We start from the raw sequence: 10,647 nt of genomic DNA, 5'->3' as shown, positions 1-10,647 counted from the left end.
CTAATGAGAGAACAGCCTTTGAGATCACAAACCTGTGTTGGTGTTTCTAAATTAGCCTCTTATTCTGCAGTTGCAGAAATAATTGACTTAACAGGTAAGACCTTTTCATGAAAGAACATAGTGAATAAAGCCACGGTGGGCCCTAGTATTCTTGGGTAACTTTCCATGTGTTGTGTACTTCTGTGGTATGCATGTGACCCTATAAGGTTTGTGTGCAGGGTTATGCTGCAAATTGCCTCACCTCTTGAGATCAGAGAATCCAAAAAGTTTGGACCAGGTCAGAGACTTTGTGCTTGCTAACACTCCCTAAGGCCTTCTCTTTTTTCTGATGTACCTTCCTTAAAATGACTCTTACAATCAGCACCACAACTGACGAAAGTTGTGTTACGTTTTGCTATTCTTCACACCAGGGCTTTAAACTTTCCAGAGGGATTTTGGAATCCTCATCCATGGGGATTTTTCCATGAAAGCTGTTATCGATAATTTATTTTCTAAAAGAAAACTTATAGCAAGTTGTGAAATTCAAGATCTTCAAGAGATTTTCTAGAAATTAACATTGATTTATTTTGCCTTAACTAAATAGGTACAAATTTAAAAGGCTACAGCATGAAAGAAATATAAAATTATCACCCCAAATTACATTTATGATTCTTCAATAATATATTTATTAAAATAAATCCCCATTATCCCACTAACTGCAATAATGTATTACTAAATGAATTCTATGGCTGCACAACTACAACAAATGCTATTTTCCCTTACCTTGAAATATTGTAGGAATATTTTGAAAAGAAAAAGCTAAAATCAAAGAAGATTCTGGGAGTTTTATCACCCTCTAAAGATTCTTCAGTCAGTTTAGATCTTCTTAATTTGTCTATGGTAAATCGTATCTCTACTAAGAAGGGAAAACCTGGTAAGTATATATTTGGCCTTCACTCTGAGGACCATATAGTAATAGCTTTAGGATTAGGAGGCAATGGCTAATATCTGTAAATTCATCGAAAATCTTGTATTGCTTACTGATTTTTACTTTAAAGTATACAATATCATGTGTATATGTCCAAATGAATATAAAAATATAAATATATTTGTGACTAAGTAGGTGACTATTACAGGATATAAATATATATTGTACTAGTTCTTATTAGATTCCTAGAGAAGTTGTTTTGAATCAGCTTTAAATATTTGTGGAGAAGTAAAGGTTTTCCTGGCTCATTTTATTTTACCTCATTCTTTCCATAGCTCTTTAAACATTCTTGAGGGATTAACTTAATTTTTTTATAAGGACATTTTAAAAAAAACTGACAATAGAGTTTTTAGTTTTTTGTAGTGGCAAAAATTGTAATAAGTAACTAGAAAATTCAAAACTATTGTAATAAAAATACACTAATAGACTTTCAAGTAGGCAAAGAAATAATTTTAATTAGCACTAAGTACAGAGTGAATTAAGTTTGTATTTGTTGTCCTTCTACCTTCTGTGTCTCTTAGCTTTTTACTCTGTATGCCCTCTGTTTCACCTCATGCTACCCTCTGGGTAGCCAAAGGCTCCCATTTTGGCATTGGGTTTACCCTTCTTCAGTGTACCTCATGCTCAGAAAGTATTCACTCTTCAGATCTTCAGTCATTAGTAAGCACTCCCATTCTGTCAGGGTATTACTTTTAAGAGGAAAATGTTCTTATTATATAAATAATTGCATCATACTGAAGTATAAATTGTATAATCCCTTCAGTGAATATTTACATTGTAAAAGAATGCAAATTTCAAAGACTATTCCAATTGAATCTCTAGTTGGTGACTTAGCTGGCAGGGTATTTTTTTCTTCCAGATGCTTTATAAACAGAACTTCTCGACTGGGCATCTGACTGCCCAGGAGTTGCCAAACACCTGTTTTAGATAATGTTTTAAAAGTTTGGAAAAATAACTTACCCCATTTATTCTTATATATCATGGGATGAATGTTATAACATTTTCACTTTTCATTACTATTTTATTATCTAGCTTCTTTCCCTGAAAGGGAATCTTTTAGGTAGATATTATGTTTTATGTAAGCTTAGAGATCTCTGATAACTTTATATATTTAATAACGATTAGCAATAGCAACAGATTCTGACAAATGTTGTTATGGATTCCTAGTTCACCTTGTAAGGCTTCTTTAATTTCTTAAACATTTCGAGTTTCTCAGTTGCGCATATTTAGGATGGAAATGTATATTTGTATATACGTATGACAGAATGAAATTTATATGGGAGTGGGGATCATATCTGTGTGTGTTGTGAGGAGAGAAGGGAGGATGATAGGTATAAACTTAAGGTGCCAGTCACTGACTTGGGGATCAAACTACACCCTCTTTAAAGGTGTGGTATATGCATGTATACATATATATATACACATATATACAAATATATGCATGTATGTATGTACAGTGTATATGTGTATGTGCAGACATATAAAAATTATATATGAAGAAAATTCTATACTTTTCATTTTAGCTAATTATTTGTGAGATGCACTTTATTAATTACATAAGCATTGCTGTTTGGAGAGAGATACAAATGGGTAGTTTCTTCATGCTAATTGAAAATTTCTCTGATGCAAGCCACGTCTACTTACATTTTTTATAGTAGTTATGAAACAAACAAAATTCCAGAGAGATAAAATGAAGGTATAAAGTTTAGGTTAGGGCTTCTTTTGATTTACCAAACAGAACTACGGAAATGTTAATATTGGCACATCTATGGGCAAAAATCTTTCCCAAACTTGTACATTATAGGCGATTAATAAATTCTTGTTGAATTGAATTTATTGTGGTAACAAAAGTTTAATAAAATGCATTCTTTCATATTATTAAAAATTTGAACTTTTTCATTACAGCTACTATGAGAAAGCCAACATTTGTGAATCTAAGTAGGAACACAAAAATACCCATAAGAAGGCACAATTTTGAATTTTCGATGCCTTGTCATTATAAAGTATCCAACCTCTGCCTTGATGACACAGAAAACAGGTAACTTAAAACTGGGTATTGTAAATTTGGAGGTTTTAAATTGTTTACTTTACTACCTGTTTACCTGATTGTATATTCAAGAATGGGACGTAGTGTTACTCTGTTATTCTCATTCCTACCATTATTCTTCATCTCTCAACAATCCTATTTTGCCTTTATAAAACCATTGCTCTAGAATTTATCAAGTGACAAAGCTTATAATTCTCCTTATCTACACTTAGGAGTACAGAGCTTTAATTCCTTCATCATGTGTTTCAATCTCTATGATTAATCAGTTTTTGTGCAATCTCTTAACCATTCTTGATGTGTTTCTTTGTATTAAAATAAGGAGATTGAAGTAGATAGTCTCCCAAGTTTCTTCTGGCTATAAACCCCTGAGTCAGTAGTTCCTAATTTGGTAAAAATGATGGAAAGAGCCCTGGATTTAGAATCAAAGGGTCTAGGTTCTTATATGTGCTTCTTGCTATCTCTGGGAATTTGAGCAGAGTTATTTCCCTTTGTCTTTAGGCCTCAGCTCTCTCCTTTGCAATGAAAAGGTTGGACTAGTCTTCAAAGTCATTTTCAGCCTTAAATCCTATGATTCTATGAAGCCATGATTCCAGTATTCAGCCAGCTAGATACCAGGGCTATACGCAAGATCTTTCTATTGATATAGTGCAGTTAATTAAATTTTAAGTAGAGGAAACTACCAATTGCTCTCTCTCTTTTAACCCAGATTCTTGAAAGTTTGAATTGTCATTCTGGATCAGGCCATCCATTAACAATTAACAGTTGTTGGTTGGCCTGATTACTGATTGGCAGCCTAGCCTATTGGTGATAGATGTAGGAATGCTGAAAGATGGCATTGTTTCTTTATCTGGCTTCACCTTAATTAATAAAATACAAGGAGATTGTGCTTGGAGGGAACCTAGGTACCATAGGATTTCTATTAAATTCTTACATTTCCCTGTTGTGGTTGGGCATCCCAAAACGGTTCATTAATCTAAAATGACTCAGTGTATTTATAATCTTTCTACTGTGATGTTTAAAAATTCAAGAGATATAATTTAGGGGTAATTTAATCATTTTATTAATAATGCCAGCATTTTAAAGAAATGGCCAGTGGAATTCTCGAATGCCAAAGTCTCTTGTGTCGACAGGCTCATGGCTCATCTGCCCTTGAAAGATGGGTGCTCCTGAGGGTGGCAATCAATTCTGATTGGTTAACAGTTCATGAGAGGTGGACTTTACAAACAGAAGTGAGCTCACTCCAGTGAGAGGTTGAGTGACATCATGTTGTCACTCTTGGCCAGAGTATACCCACACCACCTCCAGCTGTGGTCAAAGAATTTATATCATCTGCTCAAGCCTGAGCTAGTTGTGTGGAGTAGCAGTATTCAGAATATTAATTCTATCTCCCCTCAGCCTTCTCCTTGAGAGAGATTGGACAAGGAGATAGGACAGAAAAAAACCAACTTGGGACTCCTCAGTTTTAATAATTGGCTATTAATCATTTCTCCCACTACCCATTACCCAACTGAGTAAATACCTTTAAAATTAGAAGATGATATCATAGACCATGAACATTTTATTTGAAGGGAAACCACTTATTGGTTTTATAAGTTTCTACAATCTTATGTAGAACAGTACACATTTCAAATACATTACAGAGACAATAAATTGTATTGGTCAAGTTTGTGTTGTAACCTATAATTGTTTTCTTGTAAATTTTCAGTAGTAGGCATCATCAAAAGATAGACATTGAGATCTGCCTCAGTTGAGGTGAGATTGTTTTAAAAATAATTGGAGGAACATTTTTAGCTAAGAACACCTACATTTTGAGATGGGGGATTTATTTATTAATTTCACTTTTAGATCCTAGTAGTATATATAATATGGCATTGACTTGCTTGCATGGCCTTTGACTCTAGTTCCGTTTTAATAAAGCTCAGAACGGCCCTTTATTTATTGATACTTAATTTGGTTTCATATTATTAATGAGCAATCTATATGTGAAAACATACTGACCAGATCACTTTATATTTTATCAAATTATGATATAGACTGTTTGTATTTCTCTCAGATTTTTCTTTTCCCTGAAATATGAAATCTTAAGTACAGTTTACCTGTAGGACAGTTATTGTGCTATGAGTAACTCTAACAAGGACACTCTTCTTCTTTTAAGGTTGCCTGTAGTCAGCCCATATAAAACAATGCTCCATCATATCTTCTGAGACATTGTTTTTAAACTGTCCTTCATATCGCAGAGCTGACTGTGCTGTCAGGAAGATCAGAGAACCACAGAGATCTCTATGTGATAGAGCAGGGGATGTAGGCACTAAATAAAAGCTTATTGACTTGTTGATTTGATTCCTGGTAGTCTAATGAAGATAATCTGCTGCAGTGAATTATATTTAAGGCTAATAGAGTTATATTTAAGGCTAATACAGCATTTATGGCCCAATATACATATATTAAATACACTTATTAGAGGTCTTATGGCATGGTACACATATGGCACACATTCCAATGGGCAATGATGATGCTTGATTATCAAGGTCATTGTCCTTGACACCTTCTGAGCCCTTTGCTCTTGGGTGTGCTTCTGACAGAATTTAAAACTCTGGCAATCAGAGGTCACAGAATCTTGACTTCCCTTTCATTTGAATTATAGTCATGATTCATCAAACTAAGATCTCTTGTAGTGGGAGATATAGTTAGAGTGATAATAGTTTAAGGATTAAGTCATTAAAAGTATATCACAAAATTACATAATTGATAGAGATTCCTAAAGAAACTCTTAATTCCTTATGATTAATCACAATCACTCTCATTCTTTAATTACTGTTCCAGATTTTCCTTTTGATATTTTTTACTTGTAGCACATGACCTTTTATTTATTTTAATTGGTCTGTGTTCCACAATTATTAAATTTATACTAATTAAAATGTATTTTTCCTTATACTTGTCAGGAGTCAAGGATTCATACATTGCACCAGAAAATCAATTTTAAAAAATAGGAAACAACAATTTTCTTTCTTTTTCAACTGCATGGACTTCAAATACGGCAAATAATCTAAAACGAAATTTTAGCACCAGTGTGATGCTAAATCCTTGGAAATTTACATGTGAAGAAAAGTAGATTGAGCAGGTATTCTCAAGCTAAAGTTTTTCACAAAAAAATTCTATTAGAATTTTGTAAAATATATTTCAATTTCTGTTTTGATAGACATTTGGAAAATACTTGAGTCTCTGAATTTCCAAAAATTTTGGACTACATTAAGTTAAAATCACTTTTAGTTTTTTTTAATTCTAACTTTTAGTTCGTTATATTTCTCTTAATTTTGTTCTAGCTTCTGTGTGTGTGTGAATGTCTTTGCTTTTTGAGTGTTTCTTATAAACTCACAAATTGTAGTTTTGTTTTCTTCTATCACTCATTTTATTCGACTGTTTAATCCATTCTCATGAAAGTAAGGTATATGTTTTCCACTATTCATGCCTGTAATACTACTCTCTCCCCTCCATCACCCCCACCCCACCCCAGCCAAATTAGAATTTTACTTTGTTCTTTTTCTGAGACTACGTCAGTTATGTTTGTGTAATCTGCTTTAAGACAACCCTGTTCCTACTGGCTCTCTTTCCCTCACCCTAAACTCTACTCCTCATTGTCACTCTTTCCTCCTCCTTCTAGAGTTTGGATTGTCACTTCCTTTTACTAGTTTTAGAGTTTTGCTTAGCTGATTGATTCCTTTTCTTTTTCTTCCTGTTATTTAATTATCTAATTCTTACTCCCTTTTTTCATTGATGATTCGCCTCCAGTGTACAGGGTTATGCAACTTTGGATTGTATCTTGAGATCCTTTGCTTTTTGGAACATATTATTTCATTGCATTTAGAGTTTCTTGTCAGGACACATTAGTCTAATGTTATTTAGATGTACTTTATGTCTTTCTCTTGATCCCTTAGAAAATTTGACATTTGTTATTAGAATTTTTAAATGTGACTATTATATGTCTAATGCTTCCTTTGCCCCAGTTCCTTCTATTCCAAAACCCACAGCAACAGGAAAAACACAGATTTGACTTATAACCCCTAGAAAGTCTCATGGTGGGGAAGCACCCTATGACCAGGTGGACTCATATCTCCCCATAGTCAGCAGTTCTTCAGCTGAACACTAATGCTTCCAATCAGAGCTTTCTCTTTTTTTTTTCTCTTTCTTTCTCTTTCTTTCTTTATTTTTCTTACATTTTAAATTCTGAACTGACTCCCTCCCTTTCTCCCTACACTGCACTACGGAGGGGCACCATTTGATCTATGTAAAACCATACTCTGCTTATCAGTTCTTTCTCTGAAGGTGTACATCATCTTCTTTTATGGGGCCTATATAGTTAATTTAAGTATTTACAGTATGCACAATAACTTGTTGTTCACAATTATCCTTTCAACAATATTGCTGTTATTGTATACAACATTTTCTTGGTTCTGTTCTCTTCTCTTTTCATTATTTCATGCAAATGTTTCCATGTTTTTTTCTAAAATCAACCATGTCATCATTTCTTATAGCACAGTAGTATTCTATCCCATAATCATGTTACATAATCATATAACACAACTTGTTGAGCCATTCCCGAATTGATGGGCAACCCCTCAATTTCCAGTTCTTTGCCACTACAAAAATAGCTGTTTTAAGTATTTTTGAACATATAAGTTCTTGTCCTTTTTCCGTGACTACTTGAGAAACAGATCTAATAGTGGTATTGCTGGGTAAAATGTTTTATACTTCGTTGGACACAATTCCAGATTGCTCTCCAAAATAGTTCACAGTTCTACCAGTAATGTATTAATGTCCCCCTTTTCCACATCCCCTTGTAAAGGCAATCAGTGAGTGGAAAGATCTTCCCTGCCCAGTTGAGTGGGCTTCGGGGGCGGGACTCTCAGGGTCCTGGGGGGAGTCGCTAGGTCTGGAGCCAATGGAAGCCTGTGGTGGGAGGAGCTTGCTGAATGGTTGGAGCAGAGCTAAGAGCCAGTTGGTGAAGCAACAGGAGGCCAAATAAGTCAAGGGTGCATTTCAACCCAGCCCAGGTCAAGCCTGACTGCTTGCTTTGTCCTTGCTACGGTGGTAGGGGAAAGGAGTGGAGAGAAAATGAGACAATGTCAGGGGCTGAGACACAAAATGCTACTAGGGTTCAGGATATCCTTTGCATAGAGAATAAGAGATGGTCAAATACTCAGACAGACGTTTGTCCCATACAAAGGAGGAGGACAGAAACCCAAGGTGACAATTCAGTTATGAGGGAAATTCAGGAAGATTTTTCACAGCAAGAGATCACAGACATTTTGAGTAGATTCACCCAAACAATGGGAGAATGGTTAATATCTTGGGTGGTAAGACTCAGTGATCAAGGGGCCAGTGGCATATCAGTAGATAGGGTGGATTGTATGAGATTCATAGGTATCAGCCATGATCCTGTAGCTCAGCAAGCATTTAGGGAACATCATCAGCAAAGAGATAGTGATGGCAAGACTAATTTGTTGGTGTTAGCCACTGAGGGATGTAATAAGAGACATGCTACTGATTCTATGTGACCCACTGAGAATACACCTTGGTATTCACTTAGAGATTGTATCATAAAACTAAAGGAGGAGGTAATGAAGACTGCTATCATGACAGGAACTGCAAACACATATTACGACAATCCCTTGGGAGTCCCTCATAGGAATTTAATAGTCAGGACAGCTCTTCCTGCTTATAAACACCTAATTTTGACTCTGTCACTTGGGGAAATAGAGAGCCGTCTTTCAGTGGTGATAGATAAGATTTTACAGTTAAGTGACTTAGGAGACTGGGGAGGGGATACATCTCCCCGAGAGAGAAGAGTGAATAGTCAGCAAATTTGGTGCCAAAATAGAGTGACCAGAGAAGAAATGTTCACTGCTCTATTGAGAGCAGGGGTAGACTTTGAAATGATAGATGGCATTCCAACCAATAAACTGTACAGAATGTACCAAGATAAAGGACTCGATAACAGACAAAATAGGGAAATAAGAACTGCTCCTGTAGATGTAGACCCTGAACCCTCACACCCAAATGAGTCACATGTTAGTGAATACTAGGAAATAGGCCAAGCCCCAGTCCAAATTAAGGAAATACACAGGCTGGATTGCAGACCCCACATTAACTTGACCATATATTGGAAAAATGGGTCAACTACAGTAACTAGGGCATTAATAGATACTGGGGCAGAGGCCACCCTTATATATGGAAATCCAGACAAGTTCAGCCATGGAACTCCTGTTACCATCACAGGATTAGGAGGGGCTGAATTATCAGCCAGACAAGTTAAATTGATGATGAAAATTGGACAGTTGCCCAAGAAAGAATATACTGTGGTTATTGTCCCGATTCCTGAATACATCATTGGGACAGATGAATTGAACGGTAAGACCTTGAATTTACCTGAAGGGGAATACCAATTTGCTGTGAGGAAAATAGGTGTTAATGCAGTCTTAGTGGGGAAAATAAGATGGATCCAATCACTTTGCCCAAACCTTCTGAAGTAATTACTTTGAGGCAGTGTCATGTGTCAGGTGGGCAAGATGAAATTGCCAGTACTATAAAAGAATGTGTTAAAGTGGGAGTGTTAGTCACTACAACTGCTCAATGGAACAACCCTGTCTGGCCAGTTCAAAAGTCAAATGGAACACGGAGGATGACAGTAGATTATAGACAGCTGAACAAAGTGACTCCTCCCCTGTATGCTGCTGTTCCAGACACTGTTACTTTAATAGAGAGAATACATAAACACAAAGGGACTTGGTATGCAGTTATTGATTTGGCCAGTGCCTTCTTTACAATCCCAATAGACCCCAAGCAATGGGACCAGTTTGCTTTTACTTGACAAGGATGACAGTATACATTTACACACCTGCCACAAGGATATCTTCATGGCCCAACTATTTGCCACAGGATTGTAACTGAGAATTTAGATGAATTAAAGTTACCTGGTGTACAGCTTACCCACTACATAGATGACATCATGATATAGGGAGAAAATATAAAAGAAGTGGAGAAGAGCTAGACACTATTAATTGACAATATGAAAAGCAAAGGATGGGAAATTAACCCCGCAAAGGTTCAAGGGCCAGCTCAAACTGTAAAATTTTGGGGGATACAGTGGAAAAAAGGACTGCAAGAAATTCTCCCACAAGCTTGACAAAAAATCCAGGATTTTCCTACCCCTACTAATAAGAAAGAGGCCCAAAAGTTCAAAGGGCTATTTGATTATTGGGGACACCACATCCCACACTTGGGACAGATTTTGAAACTCTTGTATAAAGTCACCAGGAAGAAATACAAATTTGACTGGGGACTTGAACAAAATAGAGCTTTTCAGGAAGCAAAGGCTACTATACAATTAGCCCTGGATTTATGGCCTATGCAAAATGGGCCGGTGGAATTACAAGTGACTGTGCAAGATGACTATGCAAATTGGAGTTTGTGGCAAAAGCAACAAAGCCAAAGTGTACCTTTAGGATTTTGGTCAAGGAAACTACCTTCATCTGGAATGCAATATACACCTTTTGAGAAGCAGCTGTTAGCTGGATATTGGGCTTTGGTAAAAACTGATCAACTAACTCTGAGCCATGAAGTGGTATTAAGGCCT

Source organism: Trichosurus vulpecula, chromosome 5, assembly GCF_011100635.1.
Source record: "Trichosurus vulpecula isolate mTriVul1 chromosome 5, mTriVul1.pri, whole genome shotgun sequence".
Taxonomy (NCBI): domain Eukaryota; kingdom Metazoa; phylum Chordata; class Mammalia; order Diprotodontia; family Phalangeridae; genus Trichosurus; species Trichosurus vulpecula.
Note: the sequence above shows the minus strand (reverse complement) of the source record.